The following is a 16,651-nucleotide window of genomic DNA, read 5'->3' as shown; positions in this document are numbered from 1 at the left end:
AGTTAACAAGGAAATATTTGTAGTTTGTTTAGTTTTTTTAGTTTAAGCTTTTAATCTAATATTTTAATTTCAGCTTTATTTCAGCTTCTGGTGATTTGGAATTATTTTCAATAGTTTTCGTCTTAAAGGCAGCTTGAACCGGAAGTTGTGATCGTCTTTTCTTCCCGATTGGGATGTATATCATAGTGAAACAGCGTTTTTTTTTTTTTTTTTTTCAATGCCATAAGAACATGAGGTATTACATACTCATAATATCACATTAACTTTAGCTGTCAGGAAATGAAAAACAAAACATACAAACAAAAAATTACATAAAGTCCAGTGCTTTCAAAGCATTACATGTTTTCATTGCTTTTTTGTTCTTTGCTTGTTCCAAGAGATTTACATACAATGTAAAGTCATTTACAAAGTGTGAAAAATTTGGTTTACATTGAGCCCACTTTTTTTATGTATATGATATTTTCCTAATAAAATCAATAACTCTATAATATGTTGTTCTTTGCATTCTAAGTTATCATTCTGAGTATAAAAAAGGACATCAAATACACATATTTCTATCCAACAATTCATTTTTCTATTAATAAAGTTTTCTAAATCTTTCCAAAATAATCTTGAGTAAATGCAGTGAAAAAACAGGTGCAAAATAGTTTCTTTTTCCAGTGCACAAAATTCACAGGTATATGAAATGTTTAACTTAAATCTTTCCAAAACGTGCTTAGCGGGATAAATTCTGTAAGACACTTCCTTAATTTTATTATTAACACAAAACTTATTTGGCAATTTCCATGCTTTGACCCATGAGATATCACCAAATAAAGATGACCAAAAGAATCTTGCTGCAGGAAAAGACACAGAACAAAGAGCATTTCTTATATCCTTATTGCAACATTTTTGTTTTAAAACATTAATATTACCAATGAAAATGTTACTACAAAGATTGTCTATACTGATTTCTTCTGAATTAGAGTTCTTTAAGAGTAATGTCACACTCTTTGGAATCGCGTCAAGAACAACAGCAAATTCTCTCGGTTTAACTGGTAATTGAAACTTTTGTAGAAATTCAGTGTATGATAACAAATATCCATTGGCATTAAGCAATTGTCTTACTAATATAATCCCTTCATTATACCAAGTATGATAGAATAAAGATTTGTTTTTAAATAGTATGTCTTTGTTATTCCAAATGAAATAATTGTGTGGTGAAAAATTGTGCTTATATACCAATCTCCATGCTAGCAGGGCTTGTCTATGAAAATTGGCCAATTTAACAGGAATTTTGTCAACAGAAAAATTACATTTCAACAAAAAGTCTATGCCACCAAGAGTATTAAAAATTTAGTTAGGAAATACATTCCAAAGACTATTTCTATTCTTCAAAAAATCTATTAACCATTTAATTTTGAAAGTGTCATTAAGTGTACTATAATCTAAGACCTCAAGTCCCCCTTGCTCTTTGATGTTACATATGACCTCTTTTTTTAAATAATGTGGCTTTTTTCTCCATATAAAATCATAAAGTAACTTATCTAACTCCTTAATCACTTTAGGAGGCACATCTAATGATAAGGAAGTATATACGGATCTAGATATGCCTTCTGCCTTTGACAATAATACCCTCCCAATTATTGATATATCCCTCATTAACCACAAATTAAATTTCTTTTTTGTTTTCTCAATAATTGGTTCAAAGTTCAACTGACTCCTCTGTTTTTCATTGTTACAAATTATTACACCTAGATATGTTAATTCGTGTTTAACAGGGATGCTTTCTATTTCTTTAGAGGAGCAGTCTTTAAGGGGAAACAATACAGATTTATCACAATTCATTCTAAGGCCTGATACAGCAGTGAATGCCTCAATATAACTAATAATTTTTCAATTTTCAAAAAAAAAAATCACAGTGTCATCTGCAAACTGGCTAAGTTTAAATTCTACACCTAAAGCTGTGATACCATTATATTGATTTCTCTTTACATGCATTGCCAAAACCTGGGTAACTAATAAAAATAAAAAAGGAGAGAGAGGGCATCCTTGCCTAATGCCACGATGAATATCAAACCTTTGTGATGTACCATAAGCAAGTTTGACAGAACTATTACATCCATTGTACAATGTTTTAACTGCATTTAAAAACACATCTCCAAAACCAAACAATTTAATAACTTTGAAAATAAAAGCATGACTCACTGTGTCAAATGCTTTATAAAAGTCAATAAATTAAATTAAACTATCATCTATAAAGTGATTATAATCCATAGTGAAACATTCATTTTCCCCATAGACTTTTGGAAAATCGCAAAAAATAAGATCTGTGTTCAACAAAGAGTAATGACCCTTACACGTTTTGTCTACCAAGATAATCGTTACAAGTTAATCCAAAATGTATACATTTTGAAGCCCAAATAAAGCCGTCAGATATAAAATGCTAACGGTAGGCTATAAACGGACTACAGCACACCATGGTCGCGGATCAACGTCATCATCAAGCTTCCTCAAACTTTATTTAAAAGCACGCTCGCTCATTATGATCTGCGCTGTGTATGAACACTTATCCACTTTTTCATGAGAAATATTGCCCATTCGTTTTTTCCAAAAATGTTAGAAACTAATTTTGTTTATGCGTGCCTCTCTGAGATTTATCTTTTGTTAATGTTTTTTCAGACAATATGATTATCACTGTGATAACATTAAATGACGTGAAACACAACCCAGACTCAGTTTTGTTAAATGCAAGTTTATGTATGATCAATAATACAAAACGTATAATAAGCTACACATGAAATAAAGCAAACAATTCAGTCAAACATTCAAAGTCAGTGCTAGTCGGCTAACTTACAACGGTAACGTACAGTTATAGCCTAAAAATAAACAAGTAATGAAACTTATCTTTGCCCTCAGCCTAAACGATTTGCCAGGGAACAAATTATAGATCCATGAGAGCAAATATGGGCCGTTAAATCTCCACAAGACTAATTATAGCTGGAGACGCCACAGAGACATCAGAGCCAGCGGCAGACGGCAGCAGAAGGACTGGCCGAGGAAAGTCAACTCTCGCCGGCTAAACAAGCGCTGACCGCCGCTGACTCACTGGAGCTCACAACTCCGATAACACCAGATAAAATGTTTAAATAGGCACTCTTCTTATAAATAAACCACAGATTTGAGCTTTAAACAACTACATTATCGACTGAAAAAGTCTTAAAACTAAGTTGTCACACATTAACAGTAGATTTTAACACAAAAAGACGTGTAAACACAGCCCATGTCAGCCATTTCTCAACGAGACAAACATGTGAAGAGAGTAAACTCCAAATGTTCAAGCATCCAACTTTGCGCGAATAGCGCGATTTATTCACGCCACATAAGTTCTTCATTCTTAGGCTGAAACGCGGGCTAGTGAGAGATTTCCTTTTTGTCACGATGACGTCTAAAGTCCCCGCCAAAGGATGTAGTGCCTTTTAGCAACTTGTTAGCAACCATCGTTTTTAATGCTGCCTTCACGTGCTATCGGAATTATCGTAAATACGAGTTTCCTAAGTAAAAATTGCACATGAACGCCCTCTGATGTCGTGTTTACCACTGGGAAGTTCGGAAATAATTTTGATACCCCAATTCCCGAGATGGGCGTGCCATAAGCGTTAAACATGGTTGCGGGGAGAACTACTGCTGTGGCAGGTGTGGTTTTATTGTTGTTTTTTTCCAAAACAGCTTGGTCGTCTTGTCTTGACATTAACGTAGTACATATTTACATGTAAGAGTAATCATATGAAGTGTATTGTATGTTTGGTACACAGCGAAAATAGCCTTCATTTGACTGAAATTACAGAATCAGCAGAAAGCGGACTATCTGGAATGTTTATATGGTTGTCGGTGCATGGGAGACTACAAATGATGGTGGTTTTAATAAGATTTTCCCAATAAATAGGCAAGAATAACCTGGTGTCCACCATGATTCCTGTTCACTCCGACAACAAAGCACTTGAATGCAACAAGCTCGTAATCACGACTTCTAAAGTGGGAATTAAGAAATTTCCGATAGCACGTGAAGGCATCATAAGACACAATAAAGTCTTAAAAAAATCACAAGCAGGTTATAACTAGTGTGTTTTATGTCATAGATTAAAACATATAGAGGCTTTGTTAACCACAGACCTTATTTCAGGCGATTTAGCAAAAACCCATTCAAAAAACCCATAGACTTTAGGGCGAGGGAACCCATAGGGCTAAAATGCTAACTCACTTCCGCGTTTTGGCCTACAAAGTGACGTCATTACTTCGGCACTCTTTATGCTGCCTTCACGTGCTATCGGAATTATCGTAAATACGAGTTTCCTAGGTAAAAATTGCACATGAACGCCCTCTGATGTCATGTTTACCACTGGGAAGTTCGGAAATAATTTTGATACCCCAATTCCCGAGATGGGCGTGCCATAAGGTTTAAACATGGTTGCGGGGAGAACTACTGCTGTGGCAGGTGTGGTTTATTGTTTTTTTTTTTTTTCAAAACAGCTAGGTCGTCTTGTCTTGACATTAACATGCAAGAGTAATCATATGAAGCGTATTGTATGTTTGGTACAAAGCGAAAATAGCCTGCATTTGACTGAAATTACAGAATCAGCAGAAAGCGGACTATCTGGAATGTTTATATGGTTGTCGGTGCATGGGAGACTACATAGGCCTATATGATGTTGGTTTTTAATAAGATTTTTCCCAATAAATAGGCAAGAATAACCTGGTGTCCACCATGATTCCTGTTCACTCCGACAAAAAAAAGCACTTGAATGCAACAAGCTCGTAATCCAGTCCCTCCAGAAAAACGCGATTATGCGATCGCGTGATTTAACGCATAATCAGCCAAAGTCCGCATATTCATGCGGGGGCAGCATTTTTTCAAATACGCCGCACTTTCGCCGCATAAATTGCCTATTTCCGCGTGCAAAATATGCGGGGCTATCATGATTTCATAATCCCCGCATTTTCGTTGCAAAAAAAGTCATATATATTAGCAGAAATTTGAAAATTTTTCGTTTACTTCACACAAGAGCCGCCATTTCCGCCTATTGCCATGGGAACGTTTTGAAGTGACGTGATTACCCGACGCGAACGTCATCGAAAAGCTTCAAACCCTGTGGAGAAACCATAGATACCGGTGAAACCATGATGAAGCACAAACTCCCATTGGCCAACAAAAATAAGTCCCTGTGTGCTGACTGATTTCAAAACACAGCATCATGAAGCTTTGAAGCGTTATGAATCAATGAGTCGATTCAGCGGTTTGAAGCATTATGAATCAATTAGTTGATTCAGCGGTTTGAAGTGTTATGAATCAATGAGTCGATTCAGCGGGTTGGATCGCCAAAGTCACGTATTTCAGCAGTTTGACACGCGATCCGAATCATGAATCGACTCGATGATTCATAGCATCATGATGCTGTGTTTTGAAATCAGTCATCACTATATAAGTCGTTATTTAGTTTTTTTTGCACACAATAACTATTATCGTCGCTTCATAAAGTTATTGTAGAACCACTGTAGTGAGATGGACTTTGTAGCGACGTCTTTAGTAGGCTACCTTTTATGGGTCTTAAGAGTGTACATTGTGCCAATGGAGGCCTTTCTGAGCCATCGGAATTCAACTAAAATATCTTAATTTGTGTCCAACAACATAAAGGGAAGTCATTAATGACAGAATTTTCATTTTTAGGTGAACTAACCCTTTAAGAGATTGCACTTTGTGCATTGGAAGCACTCAAATGTCTGTTTTGTATAGCGACATCTGTAAAACAGGAAGTTATTTATTAATTTTTTCAGAAGTTGTAGCATATTCCTTTTGTAAAGCTACAGAACTTGATTGACTAAATGTTTTGTAAATTTGAGCCATTATTAAGGTCTTCAATAAAACAAGATGAGAACTTAAATATTCCAGCACTTTCTGTGATGTAGTGCTTTTTTTCTCTCTCATCAAACCGCAGTTTTTGCAAGTTCCCGCAATTTTATCGCATAAAATTGCATAAATATCCCGCATTTTTCATCGCATTTTTTAAGAAAACGTGCCGCATAATCAAGGATTTTTGCCCGCAACAATCACAAAAAAAAGCCGCATTTTTCTGGAAGGACTGGTAATCACGACTTCTAAAGTGGGAATTAGGAAATTTCCGATAGCACGTGAAGGCAGCAATAGTCCCTGATTTGAGGATCTCAGAGATCGAGAGTCATATTCCGACAAAAGACCTGTAAGGTAAGAAGGTGCTAATGATGCCTTCACGTGCTATCGGAAATTTCCTAATTCCCACTTTAGAAGTCGTGATTACGAGCTTGTTGCATTCAAGTGCTTTGTTGTCGGAGTGAACAGGAATCATGGTGGACACCAGGTTATTCTTGCCTATTTATTGGGAAAATCTTATTAAAACCACCATCATTTGTAGTCTCCCATGCACCGACAACCATATAAACATTCCAGATAGTCCGCTTTCTGCTGATTCTGTAATTTCAGTCAAATGAAGGCTATTTTCGCTGTGTACCAAACATACAATACACTTCATATGATTACTCTTACATGTAAATATGTACTACGTTAATGTCAAGACAAGACGACCAAGCTGTTTTGGAAAAAAACAACAATAAAACCACACCTGCCACAGCAGTAGTTCTCCCCGCAACCATGTTTAACGCTTATGGCACGCCCATCTCGGGAATTGGGGTATCAAAATTATTTCCGAACTTCCCAGTGGTAAACACGACATCAGAGGGCGTTCATGTGCAATTTTTACCTAGGAAACTCGTATTTACGATAATTCCGATAGCACGTGAAGGCAGCATAAGCCATTTGGAGATTTGTGAACCATTAAAAGGACTTTAAAATAAATTCTAGAGCAGACCAGCAACCAGTGTAATGACATTAACAGATGTGAAATGTATGTTCATACTATAATAAAAAGCCCGAATTGTGAGTTTATTTCAGAATCGATTATTTTGCAGTTTATTTCTCTATGAGGAAAAAAGTCTAAAAGTAAATTTTCTGTTGCAGAAACAAGCTTCCATAGAATATTGAAGTGGTCCAACTAAACATTATTAATCATATCCAAATCAACTATTAACCTACTACTACAAGAAGTTTCATTTGCAACAAGCTAACTCACTTAGCATCGGCAGCATTAGGTAAGAGAGTCACCTTAGTCAGCTATGTGATTCATGTTAGACCGTGCGAGGACGCGTTACTCCTTTAACCTCTCACCCACTTCTATTCTTACTGCCCCGGGGTAAAACGTCCTGCCTTGACTTACACACACACACCGCATGAAACCCTGGTAAACTCACGCGTGACTGCAAGCAAACAGAGTTAAACCCTGCCAGAATACTACAACACCATTCAAGAGAAAATACTAAAGTCATTTATAAAAGACAGTTTCTTCAACCCCTCAGCAACTGTCCTTCATCACAGTCTAGCTGCTGACAGCAAAGTCAAACCCTCTTAGCTAGCCTAGGACTCAACACAAAACACACACACACACACACACTTCACCTGAGTCTAGGAGAATAAGGTACGTCCGAACGCGAGTGCCGCGGTGTCTCCTCCACCCACTAAATCAGTTGAAATGATTGACCAGGTGAAGGTAACAGCAGTTCAATCTGAACAACTCCAGGTTGAGTTTATGTGCAACCGCGGGTCAGGCTCCTTATTGGACACACACACTCTTAGAATCGGCTGTGTCAGCCAATCACAGAGCAGGAAGTCAAACAAGCAACCAACCAATAGTTAACCAGCTAAAATAAAATAAAAACCTGGCTAGATATGATTGTCATTGGGTCAATACTCAACAAGAAAGACATGCTGATTACATCAGGCTGATAAAAGTCCTATGATTAGGAAACAACATGGATTTTTTTTTTTGAATGGCCAACCATGTAAATGCTTCAAAATATACTACAGTTCAGAAGTTTGGGGTCAGTAAGATAAGAAAAAAAGTAGTTTTATTCAGCGAGGACGTGTTAAATTGATCAAAAGTGACATTTATAAATGTTAATGTGACGCTGTTCCTTTGACCTTTTTATTCATCAAAGAATAGATAACCAAAAATGTTTCTTAATCAGCATATCAGGATGATTTGTGAAGGATCTTGTGACACTGAAGACTGGAGTAATGATGATAAATTCAGCTTTGATCACAGGAATATATTCACATGGAAAACTGCTGATTAACACTGAGTAATATTTCACAGTTTTACTGTATTTGGTGGTGATCAAAAACATTAAAGGGTTAGTTCACCCAAAAATGAAAATTCTGTCATTAATTACTCACCCTTATGTCGTTCGAGACCCGTAAGACCTCCGTTCATATTCGGAACACAAATGAAGATATTTTTGTTGAAAGCTGATGCTGAGAAAGGCTTCAGATAGGCCTCCATCGGCATTCAGTACACTTATACTCCCAAGACCCATAAAAGGCACTTAAAATGTCATTACAAAGTCCATCTCACCACAGTGGCTCTACAATAATCTTACGATGCGACGACAATAGTTTTTGTGCGCAAAAAAAAAATCAAAATAACTCCTTTATCCAACTTGTTATTGCCTTCCGCGTGTGTCTCCACGACGCATGCGCGAGAATATGACGTAGCGCCAGCGTTCGGGATTCCATGAAATGCACACTTTAACCCCATTTTGAGAACTACGCCGAGACCTAAAGCACGATCAATGTAGAATTCAACAGCTGAGATACGCGCGGCTTCCTCTGATTGTAAACAAATCACTTCTGGGTCATATGTCCGAACGCCGGATCTGCGTCATATTATAGGCACATACGGAAGGCAGTAACAAGTTGGAAAAAGGTGTTATTTTGATTTTTTTTGCGCACAAAAACTATTGTCGTCGCATCGTAAGATTATTGTAGAGTCACTGTGGTGAGATGGACTTTGGTCTTACGGGTGTCGAACGACATGAGGGTGAGTAATTAATGACATAATTTTCATTTTTGGGTGAACTAACCCTTTAAGATATCTTACAGACCCACAGTTTTTCCGCTACATTTTTAAATATCGGCCTAGCTGTATCTGTATATATATATATATATATAGGTCAATCGCTACCTATAGACCTCTGTTTATTTATTGAGTATTTCCTGGTTATCTCATTGGTTTGGTGTCGACCTGTCAAAAGGAGCTGATGAATACAAACACATCGTCTCATTCCACTGCTGTACAAACTTTCCAGGGCAAAGGTAAAGTGAACACGGCCACGTCCTTTAAACTCTTCCGGTGACGTGCGAGACCAATGACAGACCCTGAGGCCGGTCTCCTGATGAGGGCAGGCGAACCCCCTCCCAGACCAGCGCTGCTATTTAAAAACGGTGGCACAACAAATGGAAAACAGTGGCATGAGGTTGAGTGGAACAGATCCAAATATATTTAAGGCATGCAATTTATGACGACAGACCAGCGGACATGTGACATCTGCATGAGACCCGAGAACAAATCAGCTTTCCGTATTCCTCTGAGTAGGAAGGTTTTTGGTTCATCCCAGAATCAAAAAAAAGTATTAGTTTTTCATAAATCAACTGCAGACTATTTTTACGACCATTGAGGTTATTTTCATTTGAATGAGATTTCCCAAAAATATATACTATCATACTCTACAGCATATGCTTTGGTTTCCATTAGTTTTTAACAATGATTCATTAGACATTCATTTTTACTGTATAATGTAAAAAAAGCATAAGGGCAGGTTCAAAAGTTTGAGGTTGGTAAGATTAACACTTACACCAAAAGTTTTGGGACGCCTGCCTTTACATGCACATGAATTTTAATGACATCCCATTCTTAATCCGTAGGGTTTAATATAGAGTTGGCCCACCCTTTGCATCTCTAACAGCTTCAGCTCTTCTGGGAAGGCTTTCCACAAGGTTTAGGAGTGTGTTTATGGGGATTTTTGACCATTCTTCTAGAAGCGCGTTTGTGAGGTCAGGCACTGATGTTGGACGAGAAGGTCTGGCTCTCAGTCTCCGCTCTAATTCATCCCAAAGGTGTTCAATCGGGTTGAGGTCAGGACTCTGTGCAGGCCAGTCAAGTTCCTCCACACCAAACTCGCTCATCCATGTCTTTATGGAGCGACGCTTTGTGCACTGGTCAGTCATGCTGGGACAGGAAGGGGCCGTCCTCAAACTGTTCCCACAAAGTTGGGAGCATGAAATTGTCCAAAATGTCTTGAAGCATTAAGAGTTCCTTTCACTGGAACTAAGGGGACAAGCCCAACCCCTGAAAAAAACAACCCCCATACCATAACCCCCCCTCCACCAAACTTTACACTTGGCACAATGCAGTCAGGCAAGTACCATTCTCCTGGCAACCGCCAAACCCAGACTCGTCCATGGGATTGCCAGACAGAGAAGCGGGATTGGTCACTCCGGAGAACACGTCTCTGCTCTAGAGTCCAGTGGCGGCGCGCTTTACCCCACTGCATCCCCCCTTTGCATTGCACTTGCTTGAATTACAGTAAACGAGGACCGTAAAAGTGGATGGATATTCTGTGGCTGTGCATCTCATCCCAATACTTTTGGCAATTGATGAATTAATGTAAAAACAAGTTTTTTTTATTTGTTTGATTAAAAATACAGTATACTTATGAGTAAAACAGTGAAATATTAGGTATTAAAAAAGCTGTTCTCTATGTGAATATATAGTAAAGTGTAATTTATTCCTGTGATCAAAGATGAATTTATCCTCCAGACTTCAGTGTCACATGATCCTTCACTAATCATTCTCATATGAGGATTTGATGCTCAAGAAACATTTATGATTATGATCAGTGTTGAAAACAGTTGTGCTGCTTCATATTTTTTCAGGATTATTTGATGAATATAAAGTTCAAAAGAGACGCATTTATTTTAAATATAATTTATCACATTATATAAATGTCTTTACACTTTTGATCAATTGAATGCATGTTTGCTCAATAAAAGTGTACTGTAACCGAACCTTAAAGACTAAATAATGCGCTGAACTGTCATGAAAATGGTGCTAAATAAGCCAAATATTTTTTTATGGAAAGCACAATTTCTTCTAGACTTTATGGAGAAATATGACCCAGACATTCTTGCCAGGTTTATTGCGATTCACCGCTCTACTATTCACTCTAGATCTCATTCAGTCACTCATATAAGGAATGTTAGTTTCAAAACTCAGCAGTCAAGATTGCATCACACAATCATTTTCTGTCAAACACACACACAATGACAAGTTCCAATGAGGCCGAACAAACACAAACGAGTCAGGAAGTGCAATGACCATCAGTAAATAAATATTGATCAATCAATCAGCAGATTTATCAGCTAAACACTACAGTAATAGTCTGCATAATCGCATCATTGATGAGCCTGTTGCATCATGGGTCTCCGGATCACTTTTAAAGCAACTTAAACATAATAAACCACATTTGGGTCAAATCTGACAGGCTGACCTTGTGATATCTTCATGATCTGTCATGACTGATTCAGGACAAAGGTTGAGTTTGTTGACAAAATATATCACGCCATATAAACGTTTGACCTTCATACAAAATGCATGAATGGATACAACAATCAGCAGCATAGAATATTAATAAAGATAAACAGATGTGAGCTACAGGCACACGCCTTTTGTCCTGCCTACCAGGCGTCTGTTTCCAAGAGTTTCCACCTAACCTGTTCATTAGCAGCACAATGATCAGACTAAACAAGCTCTGCAAGAACACCAAAGAAGAGGAGCTCGTTCCCACCACAGAAGAAAGAAATGAAAAGGGAAATTACAACAGACTTTCTTTATAACCAACTCACAATTCTGAGTAAGGGTGTAACGCTACTGACGGCTCGGTACCTACCTCGGGTTTGAAGTCACGGTTTGGTACAGCTGTTTTACAAAATTGCTTTTTATTTATTTTTATTAAACAGAGGTTTAAATGAATTCCATTATAACTAAACGTTTTTTGAAGATATTGCTGTAAACTATATCGGGAGCCCTTACTTGCACATTAACAACAGAGGTTAACAACTGAGGCCAAACTATTAGCCTAATTCAGTTGCCATTTATTTGTAGGTATAATAATCAACACTCAAATAACACATTGTATGCAAACTTCACATAAGGCAGTTTTTACAATAACTAGATCTTCTCCAATTCGTTGTTAAAATAATCATTTATACACGGTGCGTGTCATTTTCATGAAACATGAAATAATCAAGACATCACTAACAGGTTCAGTAGAATATAATGAATATATAGGCTAATATAGAGCATATATTTAGTGGAAGAGTTGATTTCTCTAGTGAATAAAATTCTGTGGACACTGAATGACTGCCTGAGGTAAATGTGTAAATGCTACATGACATTGTTTAGTTTACAAGCGGTTATATTGAGGTCTGTCTGCCGTTGAATTTATTCTTGAGGAAGAGAAGATTGTGTTCACACGCTGCTTGAACTGAGCGCCTATAGACGGTTTCATTGGACGCACGCGCGTTGCCACGGTTACACGCCTGGCCCGAAGTTAACTTCAGCTGCCTTCACGTGCTATCGGAAATTTGATGATGCCGACTTCTGAAGTCGTGATTACGAGCTTGTTGCATTCAAGTGCTTTGTTGTCGGAGAATAGGAATCATGTTTAAATTGCCTATTTATTGAGAAAATCTTATTAAAACCAAAATTAAATGTAGGCCTAGTGTCACATTCATTGACACTGACAACCATAACCATTCACAATGCTATCCAGATAGTCCGCTTTCAAAACAATAAGATTCAAATGATTACTCATATGCAAACTAGCTGTTTTGGGAGAAAAACTAATAAATCCTGTCACAGAATTTGTTCCCCCAGCCACCGCCATATTTAAAGTTTATGGCACGCCCATCTCGGAAATTTGGGTATCAAAATTAATTCCGAACTTCCCAGTGGTAAACAGGACATCAGCGGGCGTTCATGTGCAATTTTTACCTAGGAAACTCGTATTTACGATAATTCTGGTAGCACGTGAAGGCAGCATAAGCCGCGTTTCCACCGCAGGAACTTTCCCCAGGAACTAGGAACTTTGGGCTGGTACTCAGTGTGTTTCGACCGCAGGAACCAGGGTCTAAATGAAGTTCCAGGTAAATATTTCCCCCCTCCGAACGGCCCTGCTCGCGAGGTAGGGCTGTGCAATTAATCGAATTTCGATTTCGATTTCGATTTTGCCTCCCAACGATCACCAAAATAGTACAATCGAGAAAAAACGATTATTTTGCCTTGCGTTCTGAATGAAACGCGCACGCGCTCATCCGCCCCTCCCGAAGCCACAAATCTCTCTCAGGTCGTGAGTCTCGTGTGCATATCATCCGCTGGAATTTAAATACTTGGCGCGAGTAAAGATGGCAGAAGGAGGGCAGTTACAGCAGCGTTTGGTGAGCAAAAAAGGCAAAACCAACTCCGTTGTCTGGGAACAGTTGGGCTTCGAGGAATCAGACGACAAGCAGAAACATGCTAAGATTTGCTACATGGCAGTGGCTGTGACGCAAGGGAACACCACGAATTTGTTTAACCACTTGAAAATTAAACAGAGTGACCTATGACAATCTAATAAAGAAACAAAAACTGACGAGAGCAGGGGAGCCGTGTAAACGTCCTTTTTTTCCTTCATATTTTTCAAATAATTCTCTCTTTGTAAACTTTGTTCAATGCATGCGAGATTGCGAGTGCTGCCATATTTTCGAATATGACCAGTCGTTTTCACCGTCATCACCCGGGTTTAGTGCTTTAGGGTTTAGGTTTAGAATGAGAAGCCGCGCGCGCTGTGAGAAAATGTGTCTCTGTGCGTTCATCCGAGAGCGCGCACACGTCTCTCAGCGCGCAAATATTGAGTTCTCTTTCAAGTCTTGCTCTTAAACGGACAAACTCACACAAAACGTATGTCAACATGTCCATCTTAATGAGTATCTTGATGAGTATCTTAGCAGACATAGTCTGTATATGCCTTAAGTGAACTTTATACAGTCGATAAAGAAGACGCGAGGTCTTAAAGGGGCAGTAGCCTTTACTGCTGTCTGTTTAATGTCAAACAACAAAAGACAACAAAAGGACATCACTCACTGCTCTTGATTGAATAGCTTTTGTAAGTTTAATAGGATTAATCTTTAATTTATGCACTCAAATATGCAATGTTATTTTACATTTGATACATTTCTGTACCTGAAAACTAATGTTAGACGTACATGAAAAGCATAGCCGAACCATATGGTTGATCTTATTTATTTGTGGTTATCATTTTTACGTGAATACTTTTATACTTTGATTCGAATATATGTTATATTATTTATTTTAATAGTTCAAAAAGTACAACAAATGTTACAATTTCAATTGAATTGTTGAAAGGTGTATTTTTAATAAATACAACACATTCCCAAAGTCATGTGAAATAATCGTGTTACATAATCGTGATTTCAATATTGACCAAAATAATCGTGATTATGATTTTTTCCATAATCGAGCAGCCCTATCGCGAGGTAGTACTTTTTCAAAGTTTGGGAATTTTCGGGGGTGGGACTTGGGCGCTGAACATGCTGATTGGTTGAGCTCATGCAGCATTTTATTTCAACCGGCATTTGTAAAAGTCTTGCGAGGTTCGTTCTGCGTTCAGTAAATATCAGTCTTGCTCTTTCTGTCCGATGGCGAGCGTTGTCTCAGCAATCGCACGGTCAATGTCTGTAATAGCTGATAATAACATACGTTGTCTTATATTAAATCTAGCTTTCAGAATACGCTTTAGTATCAGTGCTCATCTCTTTTCCACCATTTTGTTAATGACATCTTTAGTAAACCAATACATAACTAGCAAAAGCAGCGCTGCTTGCATCTCCTTCATACTTGTTATTGTTGCAGACAGTAGGCAATCGCAAAAAAAAATATTATTGTCCATCGAAGACTGGGAGGAACAGTTGTGCGCAACTTAAAACGTCGTTCCAAAGTCCATCTCACCACAGTGGCTCTACAATAATCTTACGATGCGACAACAGTAGTTTTTGTGCGCAAAAAAAAATCTAAATAACACCTTTATTCAACCTCTTCTTGTCTTCCGTGTGAGCCTCCACGACGCATGCACGAGAATATGACGTAGCGCCAGCGTTCGGGAATCCATGAAATCCACACTTTACCCCATTTTGAGAACTACGCCGAGACCTAAAGCACGATCAATGTAGAATTCAACAGCTTAGACACGCGCGTCTTCCTCTGCTTGTAAACAAATCGCTTCTGGGTCATGTGTCCGAACCCGGATCTGCGTCATATTCTCGCGCATTCGTCGTGGAGACACACACGGAAGACAAGAACAAGCTGGATAAAGGTGTTATTTAGATTTTTTTTTGCGCACAAAAACTATTGTCGTCGCATCGTAACTTTGTAACGACGTTTTAAGTGCCTTTTATGGGTCTTGTGAGTGTGAATGTACTGAATGCCAATGGAGGCCTATCTGAAGCCTTTCTCAGCATCAGCTTTACACTAAAATATCTTCATTTGTGTTCTGAAGATGAACGGAGGTCTGACGGGTGTCGAACGACATGAGGGTGAGTAATTAATGACAGAATTTTCATTTTTGGGTGAACTAACCCTTTAATACCCTAAATCTTGCAATTCTGACTTTATTTCTCAGAATTTTGAGATATAAAAATGACCATTAAAATTCTCTCACTTTTTTCTTGGAATTGCACGTTTATAACTCGTAATTCGGCCTCTTTTTCCCTCAGAATTGCCTTTTTTTAAATTCCCTCATTTATTTATTTATTCCATGCTAGAAGCTTCCATACCAAAGTACCCACGAATCGCATTATCTTAGAAAGAAATAAAACGCCGAAACCACAATGAGGGCAAGAGACCATCTATAATATGAGTGTACACTACGGCTTCACAATGGGGGCAAACCTTAAAAAACTGCAATGGAAAGTGAGATTCTCCTAAAGGTAAAACACACTGGCTCCTTTCCAAGCAAAGCTTGTGTGATACTAACCCTTAATTTACGCACACAGGTGATTTCTACAGTTAGGAGGGAATGATGCTGGGAATGAAAACAATAAACAGAAACACGGCTGTTGCCATAGAACAAGGTCAAAGGGGACATGATGATAGATCTTATGAAAGACGACATTCACAATACAAACTTTAAAACAGATGAATCACACACTTCTATGAGAAAATGAATCATCTATAGGCTAATTGTAGCTTTGAACATGTAGAGGTCAGCAAGTTAAACGGAGCAAGGTTATTTTCGTAACCGAAAACTGAAACTAAGACTAAAACTATTGGTCAAAAAACATTTTCATAAACTGAAATAAAATTTAAAAAAATCATAAATAAAAAACTAAAACTAAACTAAACTAACAACTAACTGAAATAAAAGAATAATTAGCAAAAATAAATATTCGTTTTCGTAAAATAATTAAGCTTATAATTGTTTAACAATATTTCATCTTTAATATGAATGAGTTTGTCTGGAATTTATCATTTTTACTTTTAGATTTTTACATTATATTTATTTGGTTATTTGTTCAATCTCAGACCATTGTTTGTCGTATAGGTCATAGTTTGACTCTTAAAAGGCGAAGACCCAACTTTATGCATGTTTTGTAAGATTCCCCTCTTTTGTTGGACAGTCCTGGGTTAAAACA

General features: G+C 37.8%; 1 protein-coding gene across 2 annotated transcripts in view; it reads right to left on the bottom strand.

The window, feature by feature from the left end:
• Positions 1-16,651, bottom strand: part of acsl1b (acyl-CoA synthetase long chain family member 1b) — a 57,504-nt gene that overhangs the window by 39,896 nt on the left and 957 nt on the right. The window contains exon 1 of one of the 2 annotated variants that reach the window (XM_079839031.1): positions 7,523-7,691. The exons of the other annotated variant lie outside the window; for it this stretch is intronic. The gene's annotated coding sequence lies outside the window, so the exon portion shown is untranslated. Of the gene's footprint in view, positions 1-7,522; positions 7,692-16,651 lie in introns of those variants that run through there. 2 annotated transcript variants of the gene reach the window in all.

Source organism: Gobio gobio (assembly GCF_949357685.1).
Source record: "Gobio gobio genome assembly, chromosome: 16".
Taxonomy (NCBI): Eukaryota; Metazoa; Chordata; class Actinopteri; order Cypriniformes; family Gobionidae; genus Gobio; species Gobio gobio.
This window is presented reverse-complemented; position numbering and strand designations above follow the sequence as displayed.